Here is a 19683-nt window from a genome sequence, read left to right on the forward strand (position 1 = left end):
GAGGAAAGAAAATATTATTAAGAAAATCATAAAATAAAATACAATTACACTACTGTACTGAATTTGTTGGAAAAAATCTGGATATATGGGTACCCACTCAGTTCAATACCATGTTGCTCAAGAGTCAACTGCTTACAACTCTATACTATAAAGATAAAAAAATATGTAATGGGCTTAAGATTTGGATACTTTACCAAAAATAACAGGCAGATGTCAAATAACCACATGAAATAATGCTCAAAATTAATATTCATTAAAAGAATGGAAATTAAAACCAAAGTGAGACACCACTACATACATACTAAAATGACTAAAACTAAAAAATATTACAATATCAAGTGTTGGTGTTGATGGGAATCCAAAATGAACCAACCACTTTGGAAAACAGTTTGGCAGTTTTGTACAAAGTTAAATATAAATTTACCAGATGACTAAGTAATTCCAGTCCTAGGTATTTACTGAAGTGAAATAAAAATTTATATCTAAAGAAGTCTTATATATTACATGAATCTTCAAAGTAGCTTTATTTACAATATCCAAAAATTGGAAACAATCCTTATGTCTACCAATTGGCAAATAGATAAACAAATTTTAATATATCCAGATAATAGAATACTACTCAGAATCTAAAATGAGGATCAGACTACTGATAAATATAACAATATTGAATCTCAAAAGCATTATGGTACTTAAAAGAAGTCAGACACTAAAGACTTCATACTATATGATTTCATCTTTACAAAATTCTAGAACAAACAAACTGTATCAGTAGCATATATGTGGTTGCCAGGGCCAAAAGTTGAGAAGAGTGGGTTTAAAATGCTCCAGATTATGGTGTGGTGGTAATTATGTTACTGCAAATATTTTTCAAGACTCATATAATTATAAAGTTAAAAGAGATTAATTTTATGTGTAAATTATACTTCAATGAACCTGACTGTTCCACCCAAAAAAACTTTGAATGATTCTTACAAGTTATTATGTTTTTTTTCTCCTCCCTTTTTCTGTGGTTTTCAAACTTTCTATAATACGTATGAATTGCAATAAAATATAATACATGTGAAAATTCTATAATCATTAAAATTTTAATTGTCTAAGTTAACTTAAATAAGTAAGAAGAGCATAAAAGAATTAAAGGGAGTCATAAAATACACATCATATGTGTATAAAGAATTGAAAATGGGACTTCCATTCCCAGAAAAATAGCATGTTAAATATGTGAAGAAATCCTCTAATCACCAACTCATAAATGATGGATAAAATAGTCAAAAAAATAAACCAAAAACGTTTTAAATTTGTGTGAAGAAAATAATCTAAGTCTAGATAAAACAAGTAAACCAGAAGGAAAACAAACAAATAAACAACAACAACAACAAAAAAAAGAAAAACAAAACAGGAAAGGAAAGCAATTTAAAACAAAGAATTGAGTAAGATCTGAAATATGCAGTTTTAATTTGGGCATCTGTTCATCTCTGAGGCCCCAAGGCCTCTGTTTAAAAAGGCCACCACTTCAAGAAAACAAGAAACTATGCTGGGATCTCTAAGCAGAATATGAGATCAGGTCATGAACTTTTCAAATAGCCAGAAGTCCTGAATGAGAATATCCTCCAGTGGGTACACAAAGTTCATTTTATATATTGACCAAAGTTTCAACTACCAGAAATATATAAAAAGTCTAAATGTCTGTGCATAGAATAACACAAATGTATAAAGCAAAAATTGTCAGAACCTCTAGAAGAAATAGAGAAATTCTCTATCATAGTAAAAAATTTTAGAATACCCCTCTTACAGCTTGATAAATTACAAAACAAAACAAAAACTCAGAAAAGATATAGAATACAACAATAAAATTAACAAGGCTGATTTCATTCACACATATAATAAAAGTACATTTAATAAATAAGGAACATGCATTATTTTCAATACCCACAGAACATTTATGGGATGTTAAGCATCTCCCTTTGGCTCGGCATGACCCTGGAGTCCCGGAATCGAGTCCCACATCGGGCTTCCTGCGTGGAGTCTGCTTCTCCCTCTGCCTGTCTCTGCCTCTCTCTCAATGCGTCTCTCATGAATAAATAAAATCTTTAAAAGAAAGAACATCTATAAGAGTTCACTATGAAGAAGTCTCAACAAATTTCAATGATTTGGTATACATACCAAATTGTCTATTTTTCTCTTCATCTATAATCAATTAGGATAGAACTTGTCATCAAAAATGTAATATTAAGGGGCCCCTGAGTAGTGCAGTTAGTTAAGTATTCAGACTCGAGATCGGCTCAGGTCTTGATCTCAGGATCCTGCCATTTTAAATATAATTAAATATTATTATTATATATTTAACATATTAATTTAATTTCTAATTAATTAATTTGTGATTAATTAATCATATATAATATTAAAAGAAGAGTTAATATCTATTCTTCTCAAACTATTCCAAGAAATACAAGAGGAAGAAAAACTTCCAAATTCATTCTATGAGTCCAGTATCACCCTGATACCAAAACCAGGAGGAGACAGCACAACAAAAGAGAACTGCAGGCAAATATTTCTGATGAATATAGATGCAAAAATCCTAGACAAAACATTAGCAAACTGAATCCACAATATATTTTTTACAACCATACACCACAAGCAAGCGGCATTTATTCCCATGATGCAAGCAGGGGTGATTTAGTTTTTGCAAAACAATCAACGTGATACATCACATCAATAAGAGAATAAAACCTATATGATCATTTCAACAGATGCAGAAAAAGCATTTGACAAAGTACAACACCCATTCATGACAAAAACCCTCTGCAAAGTAGGTCTAGAGGGAACTATCTCAACAAAATAAAGGCCTCATATGAAAAACCCACAGCCAACATCATACTTAATGCTGAAAATCTGACAGCTTTCCCCTAAGGTCAGGAACAAGACAAAGATGTCCACTTTTGCCACTTTCATTTGACATGGTACTGGAAGTCCTAGCCACAGCAATCAGGAAACAAAAAAGACGTAAAAGGCATCCAAATCAGTAAGGAAGAAGTAAAGCTTTCACTATCTGCAGAGGACATGATACTATGTATAAAAATCTAACACCTTGAATAGCCAAAGCAGTCTTGAAAAAGGAAAACTGGAGGTATCACAATTCCAGATTTCAATTTATATTACAAAGTAGCAGTAATTAAAACAGTATGGTACTGGTATAAAATAGACATATAAATCAATGGAACAGAACAGAAAACCCAAAAATAAACCCACAAATATAAGGTTAGTTGATTTTCAACAAAAGAAGAATGAATACACAATAGGAAAAAGGTAGTCTCTTCAACCAATGGTGTCAGGAAAACTGGACAGCCATCCACATGCTGGACCACTTTCTGGCACCATATGCAAAAATAAATTCAAAATAGATAAAGACCAAATTGTGAGACCTGAAACCATAGAAATCCTTGAATAGAGCACAGGCAGTAATCTCGGACATTGGCCACAGCAACATTTTCCTAGATATGTCTTCTGGGGCAAGGGAAATACAAGTTAAAATAAACTATTGGGTTTACATCAAGATAAAAGGCTTCTGCACAGTGAAGGAAACAATCAACAAAACTAAAAGGCAACCTCTGGAATGGGAGAAGATAGTTGCAAAGACATATCCAACAAAGGGTTAACATCTGAAATATATAAAGAACTGATACAACTCAACACAAAACCAAATAACCCCATTTAAAAACGGGCAGAAGACATTAACAGACATTTCTCTAAAGAAGATATCCAGGTGGCCAATGGACACATGAAAAGATGCTCCACATCAATTATCAGGGAAATGAAATAAAAACTACATTGAAATTATCACTTCACACCTCTAAGAATGGTTAAAATAAAAAACACAAGAAACAGGTGTTGGTGAGGATGTACAGAAAAAGGAACCCTCTTACACCATTAGTAGGGATGCAAACTGGTACAGCTATTGTGGAAACTAGTATGGAGTTTCCTCAAAAATTCAAAAATGACACTACCTATGTGTTATTTACCTCCAAATTACATAAACACCAATTGAAAGGGATACATGCCCCCCTATGTTTATAGTAGCATTATATGCAATAGCCAAATCATGGAAGCAGCCATAGTGGCCATTGATAGATGAATGGGTAAAGAAGAAGTAGTATATATCTACAATGGAATATTACTCAGTCATAAAAAGAATGAAATCTTGTCATTTGCAACAACATGAATAGAGCTAGAGAACACAATGCTAAGAGAAATCAGGGAAAGATAAATACCATATGATTTCATTCATATATAGAATTTAAGAAATAAAACAAACAAGCAAAAGAAAAAAGAGAGAAACACAAACTTAGACTCCACTATAGAGAGCAAATTGATGGTTACTCGAGGGGAGTTGGGTGGGGAGATTGGCGAAATTGGGGATGGGTATTTTTACAGAGTATATTTATCATGATGGAAAAAAATAAAATAAAAAGGAACATTACGACGTGTAAATGTACATACGTATATTAAGAAATTTTAGGGGCACCTGGGTGGCTCAGTGGTTGAGCATCTGCCTTCAGCTCAGGTTGTGATCCTGGGATCCTGGGATCAAGTCCTGCATCAGCTTCCTCACAGGGAACCTGTTTCTCCCTCTGTCTATGTCTGTGCCTCTCTCTCTGTGTCTCTTGTGAATAAATAAATAAAACCTTTAAAAAAGAGAGAAAATTTTAAAACAGCAAAATAACTCATGGGTCAAGTAAGAAAAAAATACATACTTAAAATTGATGATGATAGAAAAATACTACTTCTAAAAATGTGAGATATATTTAAAATTACACATACATTTGGAAAAAAAAAAGGGCTGAAAATAAATAAGCTGACCATATCATGTAAACATTTTTCTTAAAAAATGTTCTGTTAGAATAACCCTTCCTAAAACAGAAGAGAAAGAAAAGAATAAAGATAAGGAGAGAAAATAATTCAACAAAAAGGATTTTTTAACATTATAATAATATTAACTATATTGCCTTTTTTACTTTCATCTCTGTGACTTATTTATTTTATTACTGGAAGTTTTCACCTCTTAATCCCCTTCATTTATTTTTTTTTTAATGTTCCAAAATTGTTTTGTTGAAAAGACAATATATTGGTCAAATTTGGCAAGCTATATAAAGCATTTGGGAAGACACAATATAGGAAATGAAAAGGGGATAGTGTGACTTTGCAGAAATGAAAAGGATATATTTGGCAAGGGACACATGAGAACTTTTAAAGTTACTGGTATTGTTCTTTCTTAAATTTGATGAGTATAGTATTGTGTACATTTCTTATAAACTGTACACTGTCATATGTGCTCTTATATTTATGAGTGTGACTTTTGTGGGTGGGTATGAAATGTTATTACTTTATACTCACACTTTACACATGTGAACAGCATGAGGTATCCATATAGAGACAGGCATATGCAGTGAAAGAGAGCTAGAGAAGGTGGAAAGAGAAAGAAATGAGAGAATTAAAAAGAGGAAATGAGTTACAGAGAAGGCAACACAGACAGGAAAAGGAAGAGAGAGACAGAGACAAAGCAAACCAAAGACCTAAATCAAGAGAGTTAGTGAGGATGAGGGTAACTAAGGAGCAGAGTTTTGTCCTTGTTGCTGTTTGTGAGACAAGCACAGCACAAATAGAAGGAGGCTGTAACTGGACTTCTAGACAAGGGTTCCTAATGTCCTTCATGTTCCATCTCATAAGAAAATCTATACTTAATCTTCTTTTCTCAAAACATGATATGGGGATCCCTAGGACTACCAAGACTTTTTTAGGAAACCTACAAAATAAATTTGTTATGCAGGGAGTAGTATCAGTGGAGAAATAATCTACCTGAGAGACCACAGTACTCCTCTCCCTTGTCTGTTATATGTTCTGGGCCCCTGGGAAAGGTATACAATTTGTATGAGAGATGGACTTTGGGTTTCCTACCTTTCTGGAAAAGGAAATATAGGGAAGTGAACCATAGTGAATAGGGGTTGGTAAAATTCTAAGGAAAACCCTGACCATCAAATACAGAATCTGCTACTTTTAAATTGCCGTGACATCTAAGCAACCATACATGTCATGGAAAGATCTAGTTGAACTACGGATTGGGTTGCTGTACTGTGGGTGGTGGGAAGGATGGGCTAAGTGGGTGATGGGCATTAAGGAGAGCACTTGTAATGTGTGCTGAGTGTTATATGCAAGTGATGAATCACTGGATTCTACCCTGAAACTAATAATATAGTATTTGTTAACTAAATTAAATTTATTTATATATCTTTTAAGACTTTTAATTTATTTATTCATGAGAGACAGAAAGAGAAAGAGAGAGAGGAGAGAGAGGCAGAGACAAAGGCAGAGGGAGAAACAGGCTCCATGCAGGGAGCCCGACGTGGGACTCGATTCTGGGTCTCCAGGATCAGACCCTGGGCTGAAGGCTGCGCTAAACCCCTGAACCACCCGGGGTTTAATTTTAAATTTAAATTAAAAAAAAAAAAGAAATCATCTGCATTAGATCCTGTATCCTGTGAGTTCTTTAGTCCTTATACTAAAGTATCAGATATCAAGTCAAGGGGGCTCCAGCAACAGGATCCTCACAAAGAAGGGGAAATAGGCTTTTCATATAAAATAATTAAATGTGTTTATCAAGGGCCCCACCCTGTGCTAGTCTATGTCTTAGGAGAATACAAATGAAGCATGGACCATATCCTCCACTACCAGAAAGTATTCTCACACTTTGCTATAAAACAACAAAATACTATATAAATAAATGCTATATGTGCAGTCAGAACAACTACTATAATTGGGAAGGGGATTTCTGTGGGTTAGAGTTTAAGGGAAAGATGATTTAAATACCTAACGCTTGATCAAAATCCAAACAGGTGAGAATAGGAGTGGTGGGCCTCAGACACCAGAATGTGCTCAGTTAATGAATTTTTGCAGAACCTCTATAAGCCACCATCCAAATTGGTGGTGCATAGGCGGGTAAGGGGCCAGGGAAGGCATCACAGACAAGATTGTCACCTCTATCTTAAAAAACGTGAAGGAGGTTTAAGAGAATGTGACATGCTTAAGAAATGACAAGCTCAACATAGCCGAAATTCATGGCTTAGGAAGAAAACATTGGAGCAGTGGGAGATGAGACTGGGAAAGCAGACCCAAAGTCCTTCAATACCATGCTCCAATATCCAATTATGTCCAAGCTCCTGCAAAGATGTAGTTTGCTTCAGGGAAATCTGACAGGCCACAACAGGAGAGTCAGTTCAGACCTTACCTGTTTTGAAAAGCCTCCTCCTGTTTGAGCTCCCATTATACCTCCATTATGGCATAAGTATCAGTAAATAAAAATAAAGTATCCAAGTACTTATGTGTCACTTGACTTCAGTGACACAGAGTTGATGGGTGGGAAGTCAGTCACAGGCAAGGAGAAAATTGTGTGCACAAATATAATGCTCATCCTGGAAAGGCTGGGATATCCAAAGTAGAACCAATGCCTAAGGAAACACAGTGGCTGAGCACAGATGAAGGGAATTAACCAGGAGCCTGGTTTCTGTACTTAGAATAGGGTTTTCAGGGCAAAGCCTAGCTCTTAAATAAGAACACAGGCTAGGGTGCAGTACCCAAGCAGGTGCAGCAGTCAAGATGAGATCTGTTAAACCAACTGGTAAATAAATGACCAAGAGGCAGTCCCAAGAGTCTGCAGCGAGGTTGAATCTATAGCATCCTCTGTGGACAGGCGAGGGCTGCAGTGACCTGACACCACCTCGGTGTGTAGCATGCTGTGTGGGGCACCAGTGGAAAACAGCCTGTGGGTCTGAGGAGTAAAAAGGGAGCATGCTGCAAGGAGCAGAACTAGCACACAATATAAGGGAAAAAAGACAGACTCATCCTGCAAAATCTATCACATTACCTTTATGGGTACATAAATTTATTTTTTTTTCCTTTTTGGATCCTGAGTCCTGCTGTGGAATATACATGTTGTGAAATTCTAGCACATTATGAGAACACAAACTTTTTCTCTTACCAGTAGGATTTATCAGCATAGAATCTTTTACTTGAAGCCAGAAAAATTTTCAGTATAGGCAGGAACAGTGTAATGAACCTCTGTTCATGAATAAAGGCGTTTTTCACCTGCTGAGGCCATTAGTCATTATCCAGGGTCTCACTGTGACATGCCTGGTAGAGAAACCAGTCCACTGAAAATAAGATAAATTGATAATTCCAGGTTTGCAGGATGAGTAAGCCTCCCATCAAGACTCTTCCTTTATACATTTTTAGGTTAAATGAACAGGTGCTATCATTACCATCTATATATTTACATATACACCTTTATAAATTCCAGTCACTCTTTGAGGGAACAAATCAGTATGGAATATAAAAGAATGAGCGTTCCTTGAATACTTTGTTAGCTGTCTGGGGTTTGCAGTGCCACTCATCTCTTGCCTGGTGGAAGCCTGATTGGGGGAGCATAGACATAAACAAAAATAAATCCCAGTCATTATCAGTTTACAAGAATCCACAACTCCAATTGCAGGAATCTCTGATAAATCTGGTTTGGAAAACACAGCTTAGGTCGGGTAATTCCTTGAATCTTTATCTTGGAATCAGCCTACTTGGTCAGCTCTGCAGAGACAGGACAAAGACCTATCCAACTCCAAGAAATCTGACTTATTCAACTACAGGATGTAGAACCTAAGCCTGTCCCGTAGGCCCAGATGCCAAGGGGATCAAGAGGAAGACAGGCCAACTACTCCCAAGGAAAAGGAAGTGGGAAAGAAGACAAGAAAGCCTGCTATTACCTTTAAGACAGCACTGAGCCCATCAGGGAGAATGACCATAGCTATGACTGTCAAGTGCTGACAACCAGATGACCAATGACTGAGGAGGAATGAGTAAAGAGGTTGAGAGACAATAAACATTTCCAGTGTTCCCTCTTCCATCTTTGACATAGACGGAGGTAAGAATGTGAGAATAGGAAAATGAAATCTCTCATCGCACTGTCCATGTGTTGCCTGATTGAATCCTCACACTCACCCATACAGCACTTATGTGGTTATCTCTATTTACACAAATAAGGAAATGGAGATTCAGGGTTTAAGTTACTTGCACAAGGCTAAAAAGTAAATTGGAATGTGCAAATTTAGGGATGCCTGGGTGGCTCAGTGGTTGGGCCTCTACCTTTGACTCAGAGCATGATCCCGGAATGCTGCGATTGAGTCCTGCATTGGGCTCCCCACAGGGACCTGCTCCCCTCTGCCTATGTCTCTGCCTCTCTCTGTGTGTCTCACCTGAATAAATAAAATCTTTTTTAAAAATTTAAAAAAGAATGTGTAAATTTAAACCTAGATCTAATCCAGGATTCATTTCATGTTCACTTCATTATACCTGGATGACTGGGGCTGCCTCAACAAATTACCACCAATTTTGGTCTATCATGGATAAAGTGGCTATGCATATTTGCATACAAGTCTGTGTGGTTGTATGTTCTGTTCGATTTTCTGCAGAGGAGTGATATCTAATTAACTTTTTAAAACAGACTATGAGTAGTACATTTATTGAACCTTTATAGATATATCATTATCACCTTAAGTCTATTTATACCAAAGTTGACTCTTGCTCTTGTATATTCTTTGGATTTTGACAAATATATAGTAACATGTAGTCAGTATTAAAGTGTCATACAAAATAATTTCAATGTCCTGAAAATCTGCGTTTTGCATATTCATGCCTCTTTCCCACTAATTCCTGGCAACCACTAGTTCATGTCTCCATGGTTTTAACAGTTTCCAGGATGTCATGTAATAGAATTATACAGTATGTAGCTTTTCCAGATTGGTTTCTTTCACTTAGTAACATGCATTAAATTTCCTCCATATTTCTTCATGACTAATTTTTTTTGCTGCTAAATAATATGCTATTGTTAAACATGACACAGTTTATTTATTCATTCACCTATGGTAGAACATCTTTGTAGCTTCCAAGTTTTAGCAATTATAAGTAAAGCTGCTACAAAATTCATGTGCAGGTATTTTGTGAACATAAATTTTCAACTCATTTTGGAAGACATCAGGGAGCATAATTGGTAGATCTGTAATAAGAGTGTGTTTAGTTTCATAAGAAACTACCAAACTATTTCAAAGTCGCTGAACCGTTTTTGCATTCCCATTAGCAATGAATGAGAGTTCCTATTGCTGCACAGACTCATCAGCATTTGGTATTACCAGTGTTTTGGATTTTGGCCAATTTAATAAGTATGCAGTGGTATCTCATGATTTTAAGGTGGATTTTCCTAATGACATAGGATGTGAAGCATCTTTTCATACTTTCCAACTATGTTTTATTTGGTGAGGTTCCCCTTTAGGTCTTTTGCCCAATTTTTTAACTGAGATGTCCTTTTTATTATTGTGTGGTTTTAAGACTTTTTATGTATTTTGGGTAAGTCCTTTATTAGATATATCTTCTGCACATGTTTTCTCCCAATCTGTTCTCTCATTCTTTTCACAGTATCATATGACACAGATCAAAAGTTTTTTAATAAAGTCCAGCTAATCAATTATTTGTATCATGGACTCTGTCTCTGGTGTTGTGTTTTAGACGTGATAGCCATACTCAAAGTCAGCTATATTCTCCTACATTTTCTCCTAGGAGTTTTAGAGTTGTGTTTTACAATTAGATCTATGACTCTTTTTGAGTTAACTTTTCTGAAGGATATAGGGTCTGACTTTAGATTCTTTTTTTTTTCATATTTGGATGTCCAATTGTTCCAGTAGCATTTCTTGGAACTAATTTCTCGTTGTATTTCCTTCACTCATCAAAATCAGTTGACTGTATTTATGTGGGTCTATTTCTGGGTTCTCTATTCTGTTGCATTGATTTGTTCATTTATTCTTTCACCAATATATCACAGTGTCTTGACTACTATAACTTGACAGTAAATCTTAAAATGAGGTAATGGGATCCCTGGGTGGCGCAGCGGTTTAGCGCCTGCCTTTGGCCCAGGGCGCGATCCTGGAGACCCGGGATCGAATCCCACATCGGGCTCCCGGTGCATGGAGCCTGCTTTTCCCTCTGCCTGTGTCTCTGCCTCTCTCTCTCTCTCTCTCTCTCTCTCTCTCTCTGTGTGTGTGTGTGTGTGTGTGACTATCATAAATAAATAAAAATTAAAAAAAAATTTTAAATGAGGTAGTATCTGGATGCCTGGGTGGCTCAGGAGGTTGAGTGTCTGCCTTTGGATCAGGGCGTGGTCCCGGGGTCCTGAGATCGAGGTCTGCATCGGGCTCCCTGTGAGGAGTCTGCTTCTCTGCCTGTGTCTCTACCTCTCTCTCTGTCTCTAATGAATAAATAAATATAATCTTTTTTAAAAAAATCAGGTAGTATCAGTCTTCTAACTTTGTTCTCCCAACTTTGAGGTGACTATTTTAGTTTTTTGTCTCTCCTTATAAACTTTAGAATTGGTTTGTTGGTATCCACAAAATAACTTGCCAAATTTTGATTGAGATTGCATTGAATCTATATATCAAGTTGGACAGAACTGACATTTTGAGAGTGTTGAGGCTTCCTAACCATAAACATGGACTATCTCACCACATATCTAGTTCTTTGATTTTATTCATCAGGGTTTCATAGTTTTCTTCATATAGAACTCTTACGCATATTTTGTTAGATTTATATCTAAACATTTTTTTTGGAAACGCTAATGTAAATGGTATTATATTTATAATTTCAAATTCTATTTGTTCATTGGTATTATACAGGAGATTAAGTCTTATACATTAACTTTGTATTCTGCAACATTGCTATAATCATGTATTTGTTCTAGAAGTCTGTAAATTCTTTCAGATATTCTACATAAATGATCATGTCATCTGCAAAGACAGTTTTATGTCTTCTTTCCCAGTTAGTATACCTTTTATTTCTTTTTCTTGTCTTAGTGCATTACATAGAATTCCAGAATGATGTTGAAAAGGACTGGTAAGAGACTACATCCTTGCCTTGTACCTGACCTTGGTGAGAAAGCTTCAAGTTTCTCAATATTAAGTATGATATTAGTGATAGGGTTTTTGTAGATAGTTTTTATCAAATTGGGAAAGTTCACCAGCATTTCTAGATTACTGAGTTTTTATCATAAATGTGTTTTGAATTTTGTCAAATACTTTTTTCTGCATCTATTAAGAAGAGCATGTGAGGGGCAGCCCGGGTGGCTCAGTGGTTTAGCACCACCTTCGGGCCAGGACATGATCCTGGAGACCCCGGATTGAGTCCCATGTCGGGTTCCCTGCATGGAGCCTGCTTCTCCCTCTGTGTCTCTCATGAAGAAGAGCATGTGATTCTTTTTCTTCTTAGCCTATTAATGTGGTGAAAAACATTAATAGATTTCAGAGTATTAGATCAGCCTTTGCATTCCTGGGATAAACCCCACTTGGTTGTGGCATATAATTCTTTTTAGAGACTGTTGAATTTTATTTTCTAATATGTTGTTGAGAATTTTTTCACCTATGTTCAGGAGAAATATTTGTAGTTTTCTTTTCTTATAATGTATTTGGCTGGTTTTGTTATTAGGGTAATGCTGAATGGGTTAGAAAATATTCCCTCAAGTTTTATTTAGAGATGGTTAAGAATTGGTATCATTTCTTCCTTAAATGTTTAGTAGAATTCACAAGTGAACCAATTGCTGCCTGATATTTTCTGTTTTGGAAGGTTACTCACTATTGATTCATTTTAAAAATAAATATACATCTATTCAAATTCTCTATTTCTTCATGTGTGAGTTTGGGGAGATTCTGTCTTGCAAAGAATTGGTCCATTTCATCTTGGTGATCAAATATGTGGGCACAGAGTTGTTTATATTATTTTTTATTATCTTTTTACTGCCTGTGGGATCTGTAGTGATATCTCTTTTGTCATTTCTGATACTAGCAATTTGTGTCTTCTCTTTTTTTCTTAGCTATTATGGCTAGAAGCCTTCTCACTTTATTGATATTTTCAAAAAACCAAACATTGGTTTTGTCGATTTTCTCTCTTGACTTCTTGTTTTCAATTTCAATGATTTCTCCTCTAATTCTTATTTCTTCTTCTTATACTTTCATTTTTGTGTAGTTCAAAACATTTTGTAATTTTTATTGAGATTGCTTCCTTGACCTTTGAGTTATTTAAAAGTGTATTGTTAATCCCCACATATTTTTGGATTCTCCATGTATTTTTTAGTTATTGATTTATAGTTTAATTCCTCTAAAGTCTGAGAGCAGATATTGTATGATTTCTATTCTTTTAAATATGCTAAGGTATGTTTTATGGCCCAGAATGTAGTCTGTCTTGGTGAATGCCCCGTGTGGGTTTGAGGAGAATGCGTATTCTGCTGTCACTGGGGAAAGCGGTCTATAAATGTCAATTGCGCCCACCCGACTGATGATACTATTGAGGTCAACTATGTCCTTATTAATTTTCTGCCTGCTGAATCAATCCATTTCTGATAAAAGGCTAACATCAACTATAATAGTGGATTCGTATATTTCTCTGCAATTTTATTTATTTTTGCTCACATAGTTTGATGTTCTATGGCTAATTCCATAAATGTTAAGGATTATTTAGGATTATTTTGTCTTCCTAGAGAATTGATCTCTTTATCCTTATGTATGCACCTCTTCAACCCTGATAATTTTCCTTGCTCTAAGGTCTGCTCTAAAGTCTGAAATTAATATAGTTACTCTTACTCCAGATTTCTTTTGGTTAGTGTTAATATGACATATCTTTCTCTATCACTTAACTTGTAGTCTACATGTCTTTTTTTTTTCATTTGTTTTTATTGAAGCTTGATTTGCCAACATATAGTTTAACATCCAGTGCTCATCCCATCAAGTGCCCTCCTCAGTGCCCATCACCCAGTTACCCCATACCCCCACCCACCTCCCCTTCTGCAACCCTTTGTTTGTTTCCCAGAGTTAGGAGTGTCTCTCATGGTTTGTCTCCCTCTCTAACTTTTCCCACTCAGTTCCCCTCCTTTCCCTTATAATCCCTTTTACTCCTTCTTATATTCCTCATATGAGAGAAACCATATGATGATTTTCCTTCTCCAACTGACTTACTTCACTCAGCATGATTCCCTCCAGTTCAAGCCACATCAAAGCAAATGGTGGGTATCCATCCTTTCTGATGGCTAATATTCCATTGTGTATATAGACCACATCTTCTTTATCTATTCATCTGTTGAAGGACATTGTGGCTCCTTCCATAGTTCGGCTATTGTGGACATTGCTACTATGAACATTGGGGTGTAGGTGTCCCAGTCTTTCACTACATCTGTAACCTTGGGGTAAATATCTAGTAGTGCAATTGCTGGGTCATAGAGTAGCTCTATTTTAACTTTTTGAGGAACCTCCACACTGTTTTCTTTTTATCTAAAGTGCATTTCTTATAGAAACCTATAATTTGGGTCCTATTTTTTGACCCGCTCTGACAATCTCTGTATTTTGATTGGTATATGTAGATGATTGACATTTAAAGTGATTACTGATATATTTTGATTATATATATATAATATTTTTACTGTTTCTTATTCCATGACCTTGTTCTGTTTCCATCTCCATTTTCTACATTTTTTATCTCCCTTTTGTGATCTTAATTGATCACTTTCTTTAATTCTATTTTCCATCCTTTCTAGCATATCAGTTATATCTCTTTTTTTCCACTAGTTACCTTATAGTTTGCAATATATGGTTTTAACTAATCCAAGACCACTTTCAAAGAATAGCACACCACCACATGGGTATTATTATTACTCCCCCTCTCCTCTACCTTGTATTATCACTCTCATTCATTTCATTTATACATAGCCACAATTATCGAATACATTGTAACTATTATTATTTTGAGCAAAGCACAATATGTTAGAACAAGTGAAAGTAAGTAAAATAGCAAAAGATTTCATTTTACCTTCACTTATCCCTTCTTTAATGGCCTTTTCTTTTTGTGGATCCAAATTTCTAATCTCTATCATTTTTCTCTAACAAGAAGTTCTTTTAACATTTCTTGTTAGTCAGATCTACTAGCAACAAATTCATTCAATTTTTGTTTGAGATATTTATTGAGATCTTTATTTCTCCTTAACTTTATTTCTCCTTTCACTTTCTTTTATTTCAGAGGTACAGAATTCCAGTTTGGTAGGTTTTCTTTTTTTCATCAACACTAAATATTTTACTCCAGTCTCTTCTTGTTCACATGGTTTCTGAGAAGTCAGGTGTAATTCTTTTCTTTGCTTCTATATGGGTAAGGTGTTTTCTATCTTTGATTCATAAGTTTTCAGATTTTTAAAAATCTTTTATTTTCTGCAGTTTGGATATGATATGCCTACATATAGTTTGGGGTTTGGAAGGTGTTGTGTTTTTTTTTTTTTTTGGCATTTAACCTGTTGTTGTACTCTAAGCTTCCTAAATCTGTGGTTTAGTGTCTCACATTAATTTGAGGGAATTCTCAGTCGTTATTGCTTTAAATACTTCTGTTCCTTTCTCTCTTTTTCTGATATTCCCATTATGTGTATGTTGCACCTTCTGTAGTTGTTCCACAGCTCTTGGATGTTCTATTGCATTATTCTCCATCTTTATTCTCTTAGATATTTAGTTTTGGAAGCCTCTATCGACATATCCTCAGGATCTGAGATTTTTTTTCCTCATCCATGTCCAGTTGTTAATGAACCCATCAAAGGCATTCTTCTTTTCTGTTACAATGTTTTTATCTCTAGCATTTCTCTTTTATTCTTTCTTAGAATCCCTTCTCTTAGTTTTCTTAGAATCCCTTCTCTTAGTTTGGCTAGACTCTGGCAAAATCCCAATAGTTTAGGCTATGGTAAAATACTTTCTTCTGAGTAGGCCTTGTTAAGAACAGAATGATATGGTGTGTTTCTTTTTTTTTAAGATTTTATTTATTTATTCATAGAGACAGAGAGAGAGGCAGAGACACAGGCAGAGGGAGAAGCAGGCATCATACAGAGAGCCTGATGTGGGACTCGATCCAGGGTCTCCAGGATCACGCCCTGGGTTGCAGGCAGCGCCAAACCGCTGCGCCACCGGGGCTGCCCGATATTGTGTATTTCAAAATGCTTGCTTTTCTCCCTGTTGAAAGCGTGAGGGGATTATTCTCAGATAGTCATTGTAAGAACCTGTTAGAGCTCCTGGAGGTAAAACTCAACAACTCACTTAGCATTATAGCTTCTAGGTTTATTTTTAAGTATATTCAAAAACATTTTAACCATTTCTAAACAATGTTTTTTCAATATACTTAAAAATAATGTAATTATATTATTATTTATTTTATTTTATAGAGAGGGAGAGAAAGGGGGAAGGGGCAGAAGGAGATGGAGAGAGAGAAGAGAAGTCTCCACACCCAGTGTGGAGCACTATATACTGGGCTTGATCTCATAACCCTGAGATCATGACCTGAGCCAAAAATCAAGAGTTGGACACTTAACTGACACCCAGGCACCTCGATGCAATTCTATTATTAAGTGCAAGTGTGATGATATATGTTAACTAAAATTCAGAAAGTTTATATGTTCCCTATCAAGCCTATAAAATGAAAACAGATAGATGACCATTCAAAAGAATTCTAGGAATATTCCATTAGATAAATGATAGATGATAGATAGATAGATAGATGATAGATAGATAGATAGATAGATATAGATAGATAGATAGATAGATAGATAGATAGATAGATACTACATCTTCCTTATTCATCTTCTATCAATAGACACTTAGGTTGCTGTGACAACATGGATGGACTTAGAGGGTATAATGCTAAGTGAAATAAGACTGAGAAAGACAGATACTATATAATTTTACTCATAAATCTAAACAAACAAACAAAAAGCAGAATCAGATCCATAAATACAGGCAACTGATGGGGTTGCCAAAGGGGAGGAGGTATGAATGGCAAAATGGATGAAGGAAATGGCAGATGCAGACTTCTGGTTTTGGAATGAGAAAGGCATGGAATAAAGGGCACAGCATAGGGAATATAGTCAATATTGTAATGATATTGTAATAGCATTATATAGTGACAGGTGGTTGCCACACTTGAGGTAAGTTTAAAATAACATATAGAGGAGTTGAATCACTATGTGGTATACCTGAAGCTAATGTAACATTTGTCTCAATTATACTCAAGTTAAAAAATTAAAATAATTCTGGGAAATGTAAAAGTAATTTTAAAGACCTTAGTTATCATCAAAACTCGTATAAATATTTCAGTCACAGATCTCCTGGATTACACCACATCATAAAAATGATGAGGCACCATTCTCAACTATCATCATTTACCAATACGTGATTAAATATTTTAGATCCAGAGCAAGATTTATGTACTTTTAGAAACCCATTCAGTGAGAGACAAGTGCCAGACGATCCATTTTTTTCCCATGGACAACAAGACAAGCTCACCTTATCCTCAGGGTTAATACATCATTGAGAATTACAAGCACTTATACTTGTCCATCTTCTTGGATCTGAATATTGTCCCCTTTTAATGTGCTCAAGGGAAAACCAGAGAAAGTAAGATTTCTGTGCTCTGAGGATGGTAGTATTTTTTTAAAGGTTTTTTGTTGTTGTTGTTACTGTTAATTTTAGATACCAAACTCTTGCAAATATCAAAAATTCCTATTTTCTTTCAAAAAGTAGTGGATCTGTTAATGCTCCAGAGAGAAGTGTCACAAAATACATTTTAACTCTGTGACTTGTAAAGCCCTATCTCCTTCTAGACCAATGTTTCTTTCTTTCCTTCTTTCTTTCTTTTTTTTTTTTTTTAGATTGATTGATTGATGAGAGACACAGAGAGAGAGGCAGAGACACAGGCAGAGGGAGAAACAGGCTCCAGGCAGGGAGCTTGACATGGGATTCGATCCAGGGTCTCCAGGATCACACCCTGGGGGGAAGGTGGCGCTAAACCGCTGAGCCACCCCAGCTGTCCTAGACCAATGTTTCTTAACTGATATTCACTCTCACCCCTTTAAGGAGCCTTTTTAGACACTTTTTCCTAATCACAACTCCAACCACCCCATATAATTTTAATACTACAGATATACTATATGTATACTATATGTACCATGGCCCTTGGTTCAGGACCATGCAACACTGAATATTAAGTTTTTTGCTCCACTCCCAAGAACTAATTGTTGTCCCTTGGGAATAATATAATAGCCCTTGTTGAGAGTCATGCTGTAGCTGCTAAGGCTATTTCAAATCAGTTTTGGTGGAATATTTTTATGACAGGGCCTGTATCTAGATTATTTCATAGGTAGTAATGACACTTAAAGGCCAGAATGTTTACATCAGATTTTCTGCAGGAGGTCAAGCTCAGGGAGACCTGTACCTTAGGAAGGACAATGGGAGTTGAAGAGAGCATCTGGTTGTACCTTTTTCACCAACTTTGTGCAGTCAACTGCCTAGAAAGTAAGTCCTCCTTTGTGAATTCCCTAAGGACTAGAACAGTGAGAGGGAACCTCAGAGTGTCTGTCTTGCTCACTACTATGAATTTATCTTATTTCCTTGAATGTCATACAACAGGATTCTCAATGTCTTGGCTCCATCCAAAGCTGGCCACAAAGCTCGTGGAAGAGGTTGACATAAGCCTGGACCATTTCTCCTGTGCTTAAACCAGACCCAAATTTAAGAAACTTAAGATGACAATGCAGGGCTGCCCGGGTGGCTCAGCGGTTTAAGCGCAGCCTTCAGCCCAGGGCATGATCCTGGAAACCCAGGATCAAGTCCCATGTCAGGCTCCCTGCATGGAGCCTGCTTCTCCCTCTGCCTATGTCTCTGCCTTTCTTTTTCTCTGTGTCTCTCATTAATAACAAATAATTTTTTTTTAAATGTTATTTCAGGTAAACAGGTATGACTGCTGCCCTGATATGTTAATTAAAGCTGAAACCACCCAGGCAAACAAACTTGTTCCTGCCTTTTCCACCACATACTAATTTGCCCCACCCCCCATGCTGTCCACATATTTCATCTACTTTAGTTTGCCTGAAAATCTTGCAAGCATGTGAACCTTGAGGTTTCTACTAACAAAGTAAAGCTTTTCACATCTTTAATACTGATGACTCCAGTTGAGAGTCAACCATTCCTGGTCCTGAGACCACTATGGTTTCGTCCAAGCACAGGGCTCTGGAAACAACTATGACTAGTAACATGAAGAATGATTTTCATACTGACCAAAACTTCTAGCTCCTTCCCAGAGTATCTCAGAATTCTAACACCAACAAAATTATAATGTAATTTAAAAAAAACATAATCATTCTATAACTGTGAAATATGTAATAAAATGTTGTGTAAGGAAAACCAACATTAATATTAACAAAGAAGAAATTAGGGTGCCTGGTGGGTTAGTTGGTTAAGTGCCTGCCTTTGACTCAGGTCATAATCCTGGAGTCCCAGGATCCCAGGATGGAGCCCCACATTGGGTTCCCCACTCAGCAGACAGCCTGCTTCTCTCTCTGCCCCTACCCCTGTTCATACTCTCTCTCTCTCTCTCTCTCTCTCTCTCTCTCTCAGATAAGTAAATAAAGTATTTTTCATAAGAAGAGATTAGATTTTACCTGCAATATCTATCAATGGTGTGAAAAATAATTATATCTTATGTTTCACTTTCCCATATTTTGCCTCATGACCAGATTTCAGAGTTCTAAAATTTAAC

This window comes from Nyctereutes procyonoides, unplaced genomic scaffold (genome assembly GCF_905146905.1).
Source record: "Nyctereutes procyonoides isolate TBG_1078 unplaced genomic scaffold, NYPRO_anot_genome, whole genome shotgun sequence".
Classification (NCBI taxonomy): domain Eukaryota; kingdom Metazoa; phylum Chordata; class Mammalia; order Carnivora; family Canidae; genus Nyctereutes; species Nyctereutes procyonoides.